Source organism: Vombatus ursinus, unplaced genomic scaffold (genome assembly GCF_900497805.2).
Source record: "Vombatus ursinus unplaced genomic scaffold, bare-nosed wombat genome assembly UNPS02009835.1, whole genome shotgun sequence".
Taxonomy (NCBI): Eukaryota; Metazoa; Chordata; class Mammalia; order Diprotodontia; family Vombatidae; genus Vombatus; species Vombatus ursinus.
In genome coordinates this window covers 13,600,895-13,620,069 of record NW_020949613.1, presented here as the reverse complement: position 1 = coordinate 13,620,069, position 19,175 = coordinate 13,600,895, and the positions used below count along the sequence as shown (strand labels likewise).

General features: G+C 35.2%; 1 pseudogene; it reads left to right on the top strand.

Moving 5' to 3' along the window:
- The first annotated feature begins 1,464 nt into the window (after window positions 1-1,464).
- LOC114036412 lies at window positions 1,465-18,851 on the top strand (annotated as a pseudogene).
- Window positions 18,852-19,175: the final 324 nt, after the last annotated feature.

Below are 19,175 nucleotides of genomic sequence, written 5' to 3'. Positions count from 1 at the left end.
GTTTTTACAATAGCTTAGATGATAACTTCTATCTTGCCTAGCCCACAGGAACATTTTTATCCCCATCAGGGGAACAAACAAGGGATGTTCTATATATTCTATATGGCTCATAAGGGGTGGGTGGCTTCTAACAGAAGCAGAGGAATGAGGACGGCACTACACACAAATGGAGGTGAGGGGTAGTAGAGAGTGGAGAAGCATTATGAGCGAAAGGATGATTATAGGAATCAGAGTTAGAAAGAAAATGGATATTACTAGTGTTCACAACTACAACTATTGTTTTTAATAATACTTAGCATTTATAGAGCACATTAAGGTTTGCAAAGCACTTTACAAATGATATATTCTTTAACGGACATGCCCCTAGGATTGCAACTAGAGCAGAAAAAATCAAACACACGAAACATCCTTACTCAGCTGTTTTTAATTACGAAGAATATATCACAGTCACAAAACATTGGCCTTATTCTTAAGCCATATATACCCTCTTGATTAGATTCATGCAGATCAATGCAACCAGATCCCAAAATATGATAGGACTTCAAATCACTGTTGTTGTTTTTTGTTTCTTTGTTTGTTTGTTTTGTTTGAAATTATTAACATTCATTGACACTAACAAAAGATGAAAGACTGAATCTTTCTGGGCAAAAGTATGTAGCCAAATTATCAAAATGTTGCTGATCAATTAACTGATCTTGTCTTTTGCAAATCTTTTATTCTTTTGTGGTCAAGCTAAGATGTAAAACTGTTTCATGAAATAGTAATTATATTACCTGGAAATTCCATAGTACAAGACCTCGATCTCTCTTTGAAATTTGGCCAGAACTAAAAGGCCCTAATATGGGCTCTGCAGTACTTCAGCAGGCCTTTTTTTTTGGATCTGTTTGTAGAATGCCTGCCTAGCTGATGCAGAAAGAAGCAAAAATGCTTTTCCCCAAAATAGTAGTGACTTTTTCCACTGTTTATGTGACAGTCATATCCTATTAAAATATGATAATACAAGTCAGAAATGTTTTTAATAAACACCTGCCAATTCCTTAGAATAGCTCTAAACGTACAGATAAGAATACTAAATTTAGAAAATTGGGGAATGGAAATATTTACTGAAAAGATTTCATTTTCTCTGAGCTACTTCCTACCACAATGCTTTCAAGGAAAGTGATGTCCTTTATTTACAGCTAACAACCAGCAAACAGCTTCTTTTTCCCACTCCAGTCACTGGTTGTTATGTATGTCTGTATATTTCTTTAAGTGTCTGAAACAATGTTTCTGTCAACACTAACTGACTCCTTAGTGAAGATGTCACAACCCAGCTATGTTTTAAAATCTAAATCTGTAGCTGTAATTATGTCCCACTTTCTGCATTCAGAAACAAATTTTGATGCTAATTTTTCTTACTGGATTCATTTTAGAATTGATAAGATGGGAGTCTAGCATAGTTGAGTGAAACTCTTCCTATACAGGATGAATAAAGCCAAGCCCCAGGTGAGAACCCATTTATTCTGAACAATGATAAAACGCAATTTTAATGCAAGAATATAGTGTGGTTACCCCAGTGTGGGTAGGTCAGATGACTGTCAAATTATTTTATCCAAATTAGAGATGATTCCTCCATTGCTACAAGACAGAGTGGCATATTAAGAATTGAAATTCATAAATCCATTATCAATCAGTAATTCAAAAAATTAGAGTTTATATGCATATATATGTAGGTACATGTGTGTGCATGTGTATACATATATACGTGTGTATACATGCATATATACACACATATATATTTGTGTGCATGTATATGTATATGTATGTGTGTACATACATATACACATATATATTTATATATTTATTGTGTGCCCTCACGTATATGTGTGTGTGTAGCCTAGCATTGTAAAAAGTACTAGATGGTAAAGGAAAATTAAAGTAGACAGTGAGGAAAAGGCTGAGGGGCAGATAGGAGAGAAAAGAAGTTCAGTATAAGATTGATAAAAGAAACAGGAGACACTGTTTCTGGATCACTGATAAAATTAAGAACTTTTAAAGGTTGAAATATGTCATTAAATAAGCATGTATTAAGCTCATACTCTATATTTCAGGAAATCTGCTAAATTCTGAGGATAAAAAAAATGCCAAACAAAATAGTCCCTATTCTCAAGGAGATTCCATTCAATTCTATAGAAAGCATATCATAATTCTCCCAGTCATAGTGCCTCCTAAAAATTAATTTGTATAATGAACTGTGTGATCACACAAAGCCTTGAAGGAAGCTAGGTGTTCTATGAGTCAATGCTGAAGAGGGATGACATTCTTTGCGTGGGGACCAGTCTGTATAAAGGTGGAGAAATGGGAGCCAGAATACCATAACCAGGGAAAAGCACTAAGACCATTTTAGCTGTAGTGCTACGTGTAGTAGAACATTTTTCCCTTCAAAAATCAAAGCAATCCCAAATGAATTAAAAGGAAGATAGCAAATTAGAATTCATTTGTCAGGTGGCACCACTACTATGTAGTTTCTGCAAGCTTTTCTTCATTCCTTTGGCTGACTTGACAATTTTCTGCCTCAGTTCCTGCTTTTTTCCCTTTCCTTTTTGTTCTCTTACAGTTCTAGTTCATACTCCTTCTACTGGTTTGATATTTTGTCATTTGTTCCTTTGCATTGTTGCAGATCTTTAACCAACTCTACCATTATTTGGCCTTTTCTCTTCTTTGCTTCAGACCTAGAATCATCTTCACTTTGGTTTATCCAATAAGTGTCACAGGATATTTAGGCACCCTTAGCATGTCAAGGCCCATTGCAGACATGCAACTTAGACAAATAAGATAACTTAATAATATTAAGATCTAGAACTAAGATGGACTTCAGGAATTACATAATCCAACCCTCTTATTTTAAAGATGATGGAGCTGATTCTCAGAGAAGTTCAATTCAATTCAATTAGCATTAATTCAATGAACTAGGGAAAATTTCCAAGGGGGATGACATTTCAGTAAGCTTTGAAAGGGATTTGTTGTTCTTGTTCAGTTTCAATAATGTATGATTCTTTGTGACCCTCTTTTTGTGATTTTCTTGGCAAAGATATTAAAGAAATTTGCCATTTCTTCTCCAGCTCATTTTACAGATGAAGAATTGAGTTAAGTGACTTGTCCAGGGTCATACAGCTAGCCAGTATCTTAACCTTGATTTGAACTCATGAAGATGAGCCTTCCTGATTCCAAACCCAGTGCTCTATCTACTGTGCTACCTAGCTGACCTTTGAAAAGGAGTTAGGTTATAAATTGAATGGGATAGTAGATATAAATTTATAACATAATTCAGCCTACTAATATTGTATAATAACAGAGTTTGGCTTTAGAATGTGTATCTAGTTCCTATGGCACCAACCTGTATCCTCCCCTATTCAAGGACTCACTCTCCACAGTGGCTCTAATTTTTCTCTCTGTCATCCCAAAGTCATATCTCTTATCTTTCATTTCCGTAGAATAATAGACTCACTAAACTTAGATCAGAAAGGAAACCCACAGTCATCTATATCAAAGAAGCATCCTCCTCAACAATGCACCTGACCAACAAAGTCTAGTAGCAACAAATAGAAAGAGAAATTCCATTTAAAGTAATTGTAGACAATATAAAATATTTAAGAGTCTACCTGCCAAGAGAAACCCAAGAAGTATATGAACATGATTACAAAACACTTTTCACACAAATAAGGTCAGATCTAAATAATTGGAAGATATCATTGGTTCATGAATAAGCTGAGCTAATATAATAAAAAATGACAATTCTACCTAAATTAATTTACTTATTCATCATCATTCCAATGAAACTACTAAAAAGTATTTTATAGAGCTAGAAAAACTAATAACAAAATTCATCTGGAAGAACAAAAGGTCAAGAATATCAAGGGAATTAATGAAAAAAAATGCAAAGGAAAGTGGCCTAAGGCATATCAAATCTAAAACTATATTATAAACAGCAATCATCAAAACTACTTGGAACTGGTTAAGAAACAGAGTGGCAGATCAGTGGAACAGGTTAGGTATACAAGATAAATAGTTAATGACTATAGTAATCTATTGTTTGATAAACCCAAAGTCTCCAGCTTCTGGGATAACAGCTCCTTATTTGAGAAAAACTGCTGGGAAAACTGTAAAATACTATGGCAGAAACTAGACTTAGGCCAATATTTCACACCCTATACCAAGATATGGTTGAAATGGGTACATGACTTAGACATAAAGGATGAAACCATAAGCAAATTAGGAGAGCAAGGGATAGATTACCTCTTAAATCTATGGAGAAGGGAAAACTATATGACCAAACAAGAGACAGAGAACTTCATGAAATGCAATATGGATAATTTTGATTGCATTAAATTAAAAAAAAATATACAAACAAAACCAACACAAACAAGATTAGAGAAAATCAGAAAGCTGGAAAACAATGTTTACAGTGTCTCTGATAAAGGCCTCATTTCTCAGATATATAGAGAACTGAGTCAGATTTATAAGAACATAAGTCATTACGCAACTGATAAATGGTCAAAGGATATGGACAGGCAGTTTTCAGAGGAAGAAATTAAAGCTATCTATAGTCATATGAAAAAATGTTCTAAATCACTACTGATTAGAGAAATGCAAATTAGAACAACTCTGAGGTGCCATCTTACACCTATCAGATTGGTTAATATGACAGAAAAGAAAAATGATAAATATTGGAGGATGCATGGGAAAACTGAGACATTAATACACTGTTGGTGGAACTGTGAACTGATCCAACCATTTTAGAGAACAATTTGGGAGTATGGCCAAGGTCTATAAAACTGTGCATTCCCTTTGACCTAGCAAGACAACTACTAGGTCTGTATCCCAAAGAGGTCATAAAAACAGGAAAATGACCCACATGCACAAAAATATTTATAGCAGTTATTTTTATGGCTGCAAAGAATTGGAAATTGAGGGATGCCCATCAATTGGGGAATGGCTGGACCAGTTGTGGTGTACAAATGTAATGGAATACTGTTGTGCTACAAGAAATGATGAGCAGATGGATTTCAAAAAAAAAAACCTATAAAGATTTACATGAACCAATGTTCAGTGAAGTGAGCAGAACTAGGAGAACATAATACATGATAGACTTAGTTCTTCTAAGCAATACAATGATCCACGACAATTCCAAAAGACTCATGATGGAAAATGCCATCCACATCCAGAGAAAGAACTCTGGAGTCTGAATGCTGATAGAAGTCTACTATTTTCACTTTTTTTTTCTTTCTTGTGGTTTTTTTTTTTACCTTTTGCTCTGATTCTTCTTTCACAACATGACTAATGTCGAAATATGTTTAACATGGTTGTACATGTATCACCTATATCAGATTGCTTGTTGTCTTGGGGAGGAGGGAGGAAAATTTGGTATTCATAATCTTATAAAAATGAATGTTAAAAACTATCTTTATGTTTAATTTGAAAACATTAATTACTATTAAATGGGGTGGAGGGGGAAGGACCATGCACTTGACCTGTGTTCATCTAGCATTTGTTTGAAGACCTAGACAATAAGGGGAAAAGCCCGACCTCTGGAGGTTACACATACTGGTTTGGCAGTCTCCTAATCATTAGTGAATTTTTGTTGATTTCACACCAAAATTTTCCTTCTTTAAACTCCAAACTACAGTTCCTATATCTATCCTTTGGAGTCAAAGAGAATACAGATCTTCAAAAATTTAAGACAACACCCATGGCTTTTCTAGTCTCTTTTCTCCTAGGCTAAACTTTTTACGCTTCTTCAACTCAATCCTCATACGGTATGAACTTAAATATCTTCACCATCTGTTTATTAATGCCTTTGTTTAATTTGAACAAATATTTAAATTTGTCTTTTATCAGGCAAGGTACAGATGGACTATTACCTTCTAATGCCTGGTAGTTATACTTCTCTTAATCTAGCCTAGGGTCACATTAGTTGTTGCTTGGCAAATCACATTGTGTTTACATATTAATTGGGCATTTCACTCCCCCCCCCAATTCTTTTTCAGATAAAACACTTTTTTTGTGTGAAGCAATTGGGGTTAAGTGATGTGCCCAGAGTCACACAGCCAGGAAATATTATATGTCTGAGGCCAGATTTGAACTCAGGTCCTCCTGACTTTAGGGCCAGTGCTCTATCCATTGCACCACTTAGTTGCCCCATCAGATAAAATACTGTAAAAACTCACCTTCCATATTGTACTACTATTCTTCAGATCAATCAATTCTCAATTCATCTAATTGTGTTTTCATCCAGCCATCATTTATGATTTCCATGGGGAAAGTGAAAGAGACTATCAAGTGCTTTGCTTAAACTCTAGATAAACTATACCAATCTCATTATCCTGTTATTTCATATTTATCAACCATTTTAAACAGCAAGCAAGTCAGAGTAAAATGATTGCTCTAAATAAATCCATTCTGACCCTCAGAATCATTTTTTAAAAAAATATATGCTCATTAGTTATCTCTTTATGAATACATTCTAGATTTATGTTTCCAATTAGTCAAGTTCCCCTTCACTAGTCTATAGATTGCAGATTCCATTCTCTTTCATTTCATGAAAGTTTGTATATTTACCCTTATTCTATTCCACAATACTCCCATTATCCATAAAATTTCAAGTATTCCTGATTGAGGCTCCAACACTACCTTCAGTATTTGCAGTCTAAGGATAGTTCATCTAGGGCAGTTGAAATGAACTCATCAAAGGCAGCAAAATGATCCTTTACTATTTCCTTACTTATTTTACATAGCAACTTTCCATTGGCCATTTTTTTCTGTCCTTTCTATTATAGCGTTCAATATTCTTGGCAAAGAAAAACAAAGTAAAAAATTGAGCAATTTTATTTTCTTTCTTGAAGCCACCACCACCACCATCATCATCATCAACATTGTCATCATTGCCATCATCATCATTATCTCATCACTCCAAGCAATTTTTTTGTTGTTCTGAAATTTGTTCCCCAAACTATCTTATTTTGAAATACTGTATTACTGACATTTTCCCATGACCATGTCATCCACATGCATTGATTCTTGATTACTTTTCCTTTATTCCATCATCTGTACATATCTTTTTAAAAAAATTTACATTTTAGTATGTCTGTGAGTTCCTTATGCATTCATATTGGACTTTTCAGTAAATCCTTCCTTTCTTCTCATCTGAAATATTTCTCAGTATCCTGCATTATCTTACATGGACTTATATAGTCCATAGAATCCTTCTTATCTTTCTTTTGAAACTTTGAAATCTGATCTCCCAAACCCTATGGTCCATATTAAATTGCCGAGGTTCTCCTCTCTGTCTCTCTGTCTCTCTGTCTGTCTCTCTCTGTCTTTGTCTCTGTCTCTGTCTCTGTCTCTCTCTCTCTCTCTCTCTTCTCATTCTATATTCCCACTTAGGTATCCAGCTTTTCCATCTTAAAAATTGGTTATTATCAGTTGGCATAAATCAGATCCCAGATATCATTTTCCGTAGCTGTTTTCTCAACATTTTAAGTGTGAATTTAGTTCAATGTTATGTTCACTATAGTCTTATAGCTAATGATGGGATGAAATGACTTATCCAATTTGAAACGATATTCACCCAGCACATGAATGATTTTTCAGGGAATAAAGTTTCTAGACATATCTGAAGTTCTGCCAGTATGTGACTGCCTGACTCACCTGTGTGCCAAAGCAGACCTATCAAAAGAATAATAGAGGAAATGGATTCTATGCAGCTGTCTAAGATAAAGACCTATTCTAATTGTCTACAATACACAAACATTTTAAATTGTTTAATGCTCAGTCCGAATTTCATAAGAAGACTAATACTTGCACATAAGTCATCATACCCTTCAAATAATATCTTAAAAATCTTGGAAGAGTCATTTTCATGACAGAGATAATGAAACTATTTTAAAGCCTTAAATTCATATATCTGTAACTAAAGTAAAACTGAAATAAAATTTATATGAGGTTTCTGAGAAACAAACATTTTGCTTGTCTTCTCTCTCTGCCCCAGTTCCAAATAAAACATCAATATAGGAAGTAGTTGGAAGCCTGAACTTACAATTAGGAAGGTCAAATCATAAACATACAATCTGTATGATTCTGGGCAACACAACTAATTCTCATTGTTCTAGGGACCTCTATAAAACTATATAGTACAGATCAGTTGTCAGTCTGTGTTATTATAATGTTTTCCTTTTATTTATGAAATCACAGGTCCAGTTCCTTACCTCCCCCTTTCTTCTTCATGACCTAAAATCTGGTGTTGTGATGAGGATAAATAGAACATTGAAAAGACAACTAATATCAGAGTAATTATTCATCCACATGCACTTATGCTTTGTGATTTCTTTATTGAAGAAAACATATTATTTAAGCAAAAAAATTCTGTGGAAACCAATGCCTATTATATCATAAATGAAATATTAAATTTCAAGGTGAGAAACCATGAAAAAAAAGGAATGTAAAAAAGGCTATTATAAAGAATCAAATTGAGGGAAAAGCCAAGATGGTGGATTAAAAATAGTGACTCTCTTGAGCTCTCCCCCAAACCCCTCCAAATACCTGTAAAAATGACACTAAACAAATTCTAGAGCAACAGAAAGCATAAAAAGACAGAATGAAACAAATTTCCAGCCTAAGACAACCTGGAAGGTTGACAGGAAAGGGCTGTTGTGCTGGGCTGGGAGAGGAGAGCAGTTCAGTGTGGGCTGCATTGGCCAACACTGGGGCCTAGAAAACATGGAGCAGGCCTCAGGGACTGAATCAAGAGGAACTATGGTGGTTTCCAGACTTCTCAATCCACAAATGCCAAAGACAACTGAGAAGGTCAGTGGCAAAGGTCTGTTGGTCCTGGGTGAGAAGAGTGAGCATGGTCCAACTCTGGCACTTGCACAACCATAGGGTGGTGGCACAGCAGCAGAACTGTTTCTGAATCTCTTGGTCTGCACACCATGGGGGTATCAAGCAGTTGATCAGAGGTATATTGCAGGGATCTCTTTGCTGGTGATGAGGCAGGATTTTCTTGCTTTACCCATGTTTAGATCTGGGTCACAGTTCTGGGTGGCGGTCTTGGGGTGAGGAGGAGTGCTGGTGTGGTGCAGCTTGTAGTGGTGGTGGGGAGGAAATCCTCCTCACAGTTCCAAGGCAGAAAAGAGTGCTTGTGGTCACTCATAGACCAGAGCACAGGTCAGGAAAGGAATAAACACCTTGCCTTTGATCATACCACCTGGGAAGAACTGAAAATTTACAGGTCTCTAGAAGTATTTCTGAAGAGAGCTGCACAAAATCCCTAAAGCTTGGGACAGTACATTCTCTACACTGGAAGTAGACCCCTACCTTAACAATGAGTTTAAAACTCAAGTAATTGTCTGGGAACATGAGCAGAGATAAAAACTCAGTTTATAGAATCTTGCTTTACTGACAAACAAGATGAAAACATGCAACCAGAAGAAGATAACAAAGTCAAAGTACCTACATCCAAATCCTCCAAGAAAAATATGAATTGGTCTCAGACCATGGAAGAGCTCAAAAATGATTTTCAAAAACAAATAATAGAAGGAAAGGAAAAATTGGGAAGAGAAATGAGAGTGACGCAAGAAAATAATGAAAAACAAGTCAATAGCTTGCTAAAGGAGACCTAAAAAAATACTGAATCAGATAACACCTTAACACCAAATGGCAAAAGAGGTCCAAAAAGCCAGTGAGGAGAAGAATATCTTAAAAAGCAGAATTGGCCAAATGGAAAAGGAAGTCCAAAAGCTCACTGAAGAAAATATTTCCTTAAAAATTAGAATGGAGTAAATGGAAGTTATTGACTTTATGAGAAATCATGATGTTGTAGAAGAAAACCAAAAGAATGAAAAATAGAAGAAAATGTGAAATATCCAGGAGAGATAGTTAAAAAAATTTTGGACTACCTGAAAGCCTTGATCAAAAAAAGAGCCTATACATCCTCTTTCAAGAAATTATTAAGGAAAACTGCCCTGATAATCTAGAACCAGAAGGTAAAATAGAAATGGAAAGAATTCATTGATCACCTCCTGAAGGAAGTCCCCAAAGGAAAACTCCCAGGAATATTATAGCCAAACTCCAGTCTTCCCAGGTCAAGAAGAAAATATTGCAAGTAGCCAGAAAGAAACATTTCAAGTATTACAGAAACGCTATCAGGATAACACAAGATTTAGCAGCTTCTACATTAAGGGACCAGAGGGCTTGGAATATGATATTCCAAAGGTCAAAGAATCTAGCATTAAATCCAAGAATCAACTAAGGAGAAAAACTGAGTATACTTTTTCAGGGGAAAAATAGATATTCAACAAAATATAGGACTTTCAAGCATTCCTGATGAAAAGACCAGAGCTGAATAGAAAATTTGACTTTTAAATAGAAAACCCAATAGAAGCATGAAAAGGTAAACAGGAAAGAGAAATCATAAGAGACATTTTTTATTTTATTTATTTTTAGTTTTCAACTTTCACTTCCACAAGATTTTGAGCACCAAATTTTATCCCCATCTCATCCCTCCCCTCACCCCAAGATGGCGTAAATTCTGAATATCCCTTCCCCTAATCTGCCCTCCTTTCTATCTCTCCCCTCCTTCCATTATCCTCTTCCCCTTCAATTTTCCTGTAGGGCAGGATAGATTTCTATACCCAATTGCCTGTATATCTTATTTCTCAGTTGCATGTGAAAACAATTTTTTTCAACATGTGTTTTTAAAACTTTTGTTTCCAAATTTTCTACCTTCCTCCATGCCCACCCAGCCTAATTGAGAAGGCAAGCAACTCAACACAGGTTATACATGTGTAATCATGCAAAGCACTTCCATAGTAGACAGTCTGTGAAAAACTAACTCTATCTCCCTTTATCCTATCCTTCCCTCCCCCATTTATTCTATTCTTTCTTTTGACCTTGTCCCTTCTCAGAAGTATTTCCTTCTGATTACCCCCTTTCCCAATCTGCCCTTCTCTCTATCATCCCCCTACTCTCTTGTGCCTCTCCCATATTCTTGTAGGGTAAGACAGATTTCCATACCCAATTTAGTGTGTATGTTATTTCCTCTTTAAGCCAAATTTGATGAGAATAAGATTCACTCATTCCTTTTCACCTTCCCTTATTTCCCCTCTAGTGTAAAATCCTTTTCTTGTCTGTTTATGTGAGGTAATTTAACCCATTTTACCTCTCCCTTTCTCCTTCTCCCAATATAATCTTCTTTCACTCCTTCATTTTATTCTTCAGATATCACCCTTTCATCTTCATCTCATCCTGTGACCTCTATCTATCTATGTATATACATACATATAAATTTTTTTCCCTCCAACTACCCTAATACTGACAAAAGTCTCATAAGTTACAAATATCATCTTTCCATGCAAGAATGTAAACAACTCAAACTTAATAAGGCCCTTATGATTTCTCTTTCCTGTTTACCTCCTCATATTTCTTTTGAGTCCTGTATTTGAAATTAAAATTTTCTATTCAGCTCTGATCTTTTTATCAAAAATTCCTAAAAGCCCTCTATTTCACTGAATGTCCATTTTTTTTCCCTGAAGGATTATACTCAGTTTTGATGTGTAGGTGATTCTTGGTTGTAATCCTATTTCCTTTGCCCTCCAGAATATTATATTTCAAGTCCTGTAGTCCCTTAATGTAGAAGCTGCTAAATCTTGTGTTATTCTCACCTTGTTTCCACAATACTTGAATTGTTTTGTTTTGTTTTTTTCTGGCTAATTGCAGTATTTTCTTCTTGACCTGAGAACTCTGGAATTTTGCTACAATATTCCTAGGAGTTTTCCTTTGGGGGATCTCTTTTAGGAGGTGATTGGTGGATTCTTTCCATTTCTATTTTGCCTTCTGGTTGTTAAATATCAGGATAGTTTTCCTTAATAATTTCTTTAAAAATGATGTCTAGGTTCTTTTTTTGATCATGACTTTTGATCATATTTTTTAAGGTATTATTTTCGTCAGTAATTTTTGGGGTTTCCTTTAGCAAGCTGTTGACTAGTTTTTCCATGACTTCCTTGCATCATTCTCATTTCTTTTCCCAGTTTTTCCTCTACTCCTCTTACTTGCTTCTCAAAATCCTTTTTGAGCTCTTCCACGGCCTGGGACTGATTCACATTTTTGTTGGAGGCATTGGATGTAGGAGCTTTGATTTAGTTGTCTTGTTCAGATTGTATGTTTTGATCTTCTTTGTCACCAAAGACAGATTCTATGGTCTTATTTATTTATTTATTTATTTATTTATTTATTCCAAAGTTCACTCATGATCCCAGCCAATGACTTGAATTTTAAACTCTCTTTAAGGTAGGGGTCTTCTTCTGGTATGGAGAATGTACTGCCCCAAGTTTCGGGGTTTTTGTGCATCTGTTTTCCAGAGATACTTCTAGGGACCTGAAAATTTTCAGTTCTTCCAAGGTGCTATGATTAAGGGCAAGGCTTTTACTCCTTTCCTGACCTGTGCTTTGGTCTCTGAGTGACCACAAGCACTCTTTTTTTGCCTTGGAACTGTGAGGAGGATTTCCTCTTCACCACCACTACAAGCTCCACCATGCCAGCACTTCTCCTCTCTCCAGGACTGACACCCAGACCTGTGACTCAGATCCAAGCACAGGCAAAGCTAGAGGATCCTGCATCAGCACAGAGATCCCTACAATCCCCCTCTGATCAGCCACTTGATTCCACCTCAGTCTGTGAGCCTAAAGCTCTGGAAGTAGCCGCTGCCCCAGGGCTGTGTGTAGGGACTGGGGTGATACTGAGTTTCTCTCTCACTGCAGTCACAGGCCTTTCCTACTGACCTTCTAAGTTGTCTTTGGCATTTGTTGTTTGAGAAGTCTGGAAGCTGCCCATGATTCAGTCCTTTGAGGGCTGCTGCAGGTTCACTGATTTGCCTGCGCGCCCACATAGAACTGTGTTCCTCTCCCTACCCTGCATTATATACCTTTCTAATCAACTATCCAGTTTTCTTTGGCTGGAACTTTGTTTCACTCTTTCTTTTTGTGGGTTCTGCTTCTTTAGAATTTGTTTAGAAGCATTTTTTGCAGGTATTTGGAGGGGTTTGGGGGAGAGCTCAAGCAAGTCAGGACTTTTACTCTGCCATCTTGGCTCTGTCCCTCATAAGAGTCTTACTAAAGTTGAACTGTTTACATTGCAACATGGAAAGATGATATTAATAAATAAAATCAAGGGGTGAGAGTCAACTGTACTGGGAGGAGTAGAAAGGAATAATTAGAATGGGGTAAATTATCTTATATAAAAGAGTCAAAAAAATTTTTACACTAGAGGGGAAGAGATGGGAGGTGAGAGGGAGTGAATGAGTCTTAATCTCATTGGATTTGGCTTAAGGAGGGAATAACATACATGCTCAATTTGGTATGGAAATCTATCTTACCCTACAGGAAAATATGGAGGAAGGAGATAAGAAAGAAGGGATGATAGAAGGGAGGGCAGATAGGGGGAGAGGGTTATCAGAAGCAAAAACTTTTGAAGAGGGACAGGGTCAAAGGAGAGAATAGAATAAATGGGAGAACAGTATAGGATGGAGGGATTACAGTCAGTTTTTCACAACATGACTATTATGGAAGTGTTTTGCATGAGTATATGTGTACAACCTGTATTGAGTTGCTTGCCTTCTCAGTGAGGGTTGGTGGGTAGGGAGAAAGGGAGAGAATTTGGAACTCAAAGTTTTAAAAATAAATGTTAAAATTTGTATTTACATGCAACTGGGAAATAAAATATACAAGCAATGGAGTATAGAAATCTATCCTGCCCTACAGGAAAATAGAAGGAGAAGGGGATGACAGAAGCAGTGAGTGATGGAAGGGAGGGCAGATAGGTGGAAGGTATATTTAGAATGCATGCCATCTTGGGGTGGGGAGAGGGGAGAGATGGGGAGAAAATTTGGAACTAAAAATCTTATGGAAGTGTGTGTTGAAAAGTAAAATTAAATAAAGTAATTGAAAATAAATTATCAAATTACAAAATAGTTAAAAAAATAATTATCACAATTAAAAACTTGAATCCAGATGTTTGGGTTATGAAAGACTATTTATCTCAATGCCCAAACTGTAGCTTTATTTTTACTGTGTTGGATAATTATTAAATTACCTCAAAATGTGTATGACTTTTAATAAAATACCATTGTTTGCAAAGCCCAATCATTCATGACCTAATATAAAAGATATATTATCGAAAAGTTGTTTTTTTTTAATTTGTGTAAAATGTAAAGTCAGGAGTAGATAGAGACAAATAAAGCTTTAAATTTAAACTTTCAGCTTAGTATTGTAGAGACAAGATGATATGGATGAGTTTGTAACAACAGAAAAAAAGTTACATCTGTAACTTTTGAAAGACTTTTCACGTCTTTTATTACCTTTATTTTACACTTGGTTGGCCTACTTATGACACAGATTTAAAGTTAACAATATAAAAATGTGCATACTTAGGTAAAAAAGACATATTACATTAAAAAGTACCACTTGGGTCAAGAAGGTTATAGGAGTGAAAATGTAGAGCAGATTTCAGAGCATGAAAATAGGTCACTGTTAAGATGTTACCACTGGTAACTTTTTCTGACTAAATTGGCTAATAGGTCTTAAATGTTGGTACCTCTGACTCATTTTACTGTCACTCAAAAGAGAAATATGAAGTGATTATTGTTTTTAAAACCTTGTATCTTTTTAAAAGATGATATCCAAATTTTCTTCATGACTATGTCCTGGGCTAAAGTTTGTTTTTTCTCCTAAATTTATATATTTTCCTGGATTCTTATCAGAAACAGTAGCTTTACTGAAGTTATTGTGCGAACATCATCTTTCTTGGGTCCAAAATCAAAGAACTTATATTTTGTAATATCTAGAGTTTGGAAGAGATGCATTAATTGTCTTAATTATACTTAGGATTGAACATAGCAAGTGATTTTTTCCCCTAAATACTATTTTTGACTCACTTTTACTCACAATGTAATAGCCAAGAAATACCTTCAATTAACTAACCCTTCTCAAAATAATTATGTGGTCAACTATCAAAAGGAAGACTATCTAAATCACCAATAAAAAGAGAAATATAAATAAAAACAAGTTATTTTTAAGTCCTACATAGCAAATATACAAATTGTCATCAATGAATAGCTTGTGCAAAAACAGGTACATTAATACAGTCTTGATGGAGTTGTGAATTGGTCCAACAATTCTGAAAAGCATTTGAATTATGCTAAGTGATTAAGATTTCCATAGTTGTTGACCATACATGCTTTATTAGACATATATTATGAAGATGTTAAAGATAGACACATCTAATATACACCAAACTATGTGTAACCTTATTTTTTGTGGTAGCAAAGACACTGAGATTTTAAAAAAGAAGCATATCTGATGTGGAATTGCTAAAGAAATTGTGCTATATTAATGTGATAGAGTATTATTAAATTTTAAGATATGATGAATATAAATAATACAAAGCAGCATAAAAAGATTATGAATAAAAAAAGGGAAGTAAAAGACAACTAGGAAAACAATATTAATGATAAGTATAACAATGCAAATGTAAAGAAAAAGAATAACCACATAAGGAATTAAATACTGTGAAAATATAATCCAGTACTATTGGTGTACTTGCTGCTCTTCTCTTCTCTCTTGGCTCTACTTTTTACTGTGTAGGCTTTTCTACCTATTAGCCAGCAGTCCTCTTACCCTGGAGATTCCTTTTTCTCTACGTCCTTTTCCTCTGACTGGAAAATTCCTGGCTTGAATGCACATTTCAAGAAGTGCCCAAACCATCTATGCTTATTTCTCTCCAGGTTTTGCTTTTCTATGAATTTTCTTACTTTCATCCTAGCAGACTTGCTTATTCTTGGGTACTTTCCCCCTTTGACTCACCTTTCTCAAGCTCTCTTTTATAGTTTCTTCCCCCTTCATTTGAATGTAAGGTTTTTGAAGACAAGGAATATATTTGTATTCTCACTGCTTAATATAGTGACAATGCCTGACACATAGTAAACATTAAGCATTAATAAATGCTCTCTCTCTCTCTCTCTTTCTCTCTCTTTCTCTTTCTATCTTTCTCTGTTTTTGTGTCTTTCTCTGTCTCTGACACCCACACACACACACACACACCCATACACCCCCCCCATACAGTATTGTATCTCTATCCTCTCTATGTCTTTGCATTGACTGGCTGTCATGCCTAGAATGATTTCACTTTGCACCTGCATCTCTCAAAATCCTTGGATTCTTTTAAGACTCAGATCAATCAATATCTTATACAGGAGCTATTCCCAGTCTCTCCAGCTAGGAGAACAGACAATCTTAACATTTTGTGTGTCATTGACCCCTTTGTCTGTTGGTCTGTTGAAAACTATGGATGCTTTCTCAGAATAATGTTTTAATATATGTAAAATAAAATGCAAAGATTATAAAAAGCAATTTCTTTGAAATATAGCTATCAATCTATCTGTTATGTATGAATAAGTTTAGTTGAGGTTAAGAAGCTCTGCACATGCATGTTCCCCTTTAAGGTCTTTCTTTCTATTCTGTAATTATTCTACGTGCAATTATTTATTCTTGTATTGCTATGTTCCCATTAGTACATAAGCTTTTTGAGGGCAGAGACTTTTGTGTGTGTGTGTGTGTGTGTGTGTGTGTGTGTGATTTTACCTTTTTTTGTATCACCAGGGTTTATGCCACAGCCTGGCATATAGTAAATATTTAATAAATTTTCTTCAATTGATTAATTATAATGTTAAATTTATCCCAAAAGAAAAGACAAAAATAATATTTCTCCCTCCATTCTTTGCTGAGATACAGTACTTTGACTGTGTACCACTATACATAGTTACAATACACTCTATTAAATTTGATTGAGGTTTTGTTTTACTAAATGGCATTTAAAAATTCTTTTCTATTCTTTGTTATCTTTGCTGGAAAATAAAATGAGTCAAGATGATTTTTTTAAACGAAAAAAAATCTTTCCTTCATTTTGAGAAGACTTTGGGATGACTTTCTCAAACTCCTCCTTTCCCAACATATCCCTGTTAAGATAAATCAATATGTCAACAAAAGTGGACTTAGATTCTCAATAATAGAAGAATGCATGTTCTAGTGAGTCCTAGCAATCTGAAAGGTCATTGAATGCAGAACCAACAACAAATTCTTTCTCAATTATATGGATAGGTGGAAATGATTGAAGAATGACTTTTGTGGATTCAAAATTTGTTGAGTTTGCAACAATAAAAACGTATGATTCAACTTCAACTTGAAAGGAGATTGTCAGTAGAGTATCCTAAATACCAAAGCTTGACCTGATAGTATTTAAAATTGTTACTAATCATTTGGAAAGATAACACCAACTTTTCAAATGACAAAACTGAGTTGAATACTAACATAGCTAATGACAAGATTGGTAGAAAATAATTTCTACAGGTTAGAGTATTGGGTTGGTCTTAATAGTGATTTAAAAATATCTACAGAATTATTAGATTAAGAGACATGCTTAAACATTAATTTGTATGGAAAAAGGTTACGTGTTTTAGTAGAATGCAATATGTGCCAAGTCAATGATATCACAGCTAATGCAATCTCATACTTCATTAAGAGAAGTGTGATTTCCAAAATTAAGGAGAGGATACTATTGACACACTCTGTCCTGATCAAACCAGATTTAGGATAGTGTGTTCAGTTTTGTTTACTACTTTTCAGAAAGAATTTTTATAATCAGAAGAAAGTCCACAAGATGGAAATCAGAATGATGTATGTCCTTCAGTTTATATCAAATCAAAAATAAACAAACCAACAAACTAATTAATTAACAACAACAACAACAAAACTAAAAGAACTAGGGCTCCTTCCCAAGCAGTTCCTGCAGCAGCCACCACTGCTGCCTCATTCATCCTTATGCACTGTAGGCCACACAGGTTCCAAGATATCAAACCAAGTGGTCTGGGGATAAGCCAGTCATGACTGGAGCTGGTACACAGCCTCAGGTTCTGAACTGAATGCACAATTAGAAGGTTGGCTCTCACAAGTACAGTCCACAAAAAAAGACCTGCTAGAGCCATTATTGCCCCACATGCAGGACATACTGTGGGTCTTTTGCTGCTCATGCTTCCAAACAAGTGGATCCATCTATTACCCAGAGAATATTCATCCTTGAGCCTTCCCATCATATGCCTCTATCTATCTTGATGTGCACTCTCCAGTGTGTATGTGCATATATATATATATATATATATATATATATATATATATATATATATAAAACACCTCTGTATGACCTTCATATTGATCAAAAGATTTATGGAGAGCTATGTAACACAAGAATGTTTGAGCACATGTCTCTGCAGACAAATGAAGATGAACACAGTATTGAAATGCATTTGCCTTATATTGCTAAAGCCATGGAAAGCCATAAGGATGAGTTTACCATTATTCCTGTATTGGTTGGTGCTCTGAGTGAGTCAAAAGAACAAGAATTCAGAAAACTCTCAGTAATTATCTAGCAGATCCTATTAATCTCTTTGTGGTTTCTTCTGATTTCTGTCATTGGGGGTCTAAGGTTCCATTACAGTTACTATGATGGATCCATTGAACATCTAGATAAAATGGGCATGAGTATTATAGAACAACTAGACCCTGTATCTTTTAGCAAGTACTTGAAGAAATACCAAAACACAATATGTGGAAGATATTCCATTGGGGTGTTACTAAATGGTATCACGGAGTTCGAGAAGAATGGAATGAATATGAGCTTTTCATTTTGGGATTATGCCCCCATCTAGCCAGTGTAGAAACTGGCAAGATAGTTCAAAGAGTTATGCAGCTGGAGTACTTACAGTCCACTGAAGCTCTGAATACTCAGGGATACCACTTGCACATACTCATTCTCTAAATGGGGTCCCAGTCTAGCCCTTACAAAGATATAATTCCTGGTTTTTGGGGATACTGAAACCTCAAAATTAATAGAACTTTCTTCTCTTTTCTAATAGGTGTAGTCCTTCCTTAATTTCAACTCATTACAAAATACTTTCTTGTTTAGGACAATAGAAGGAAGGAAGGCTGACTTCAGAATAGTTTTGCAAATTGTGAACAAACCAAAAAGGTTGGAAGCTTTTTAATAATGAAAATTGCATTTATAAATGATCTGTATTAGAGTATAATAAATCTCCA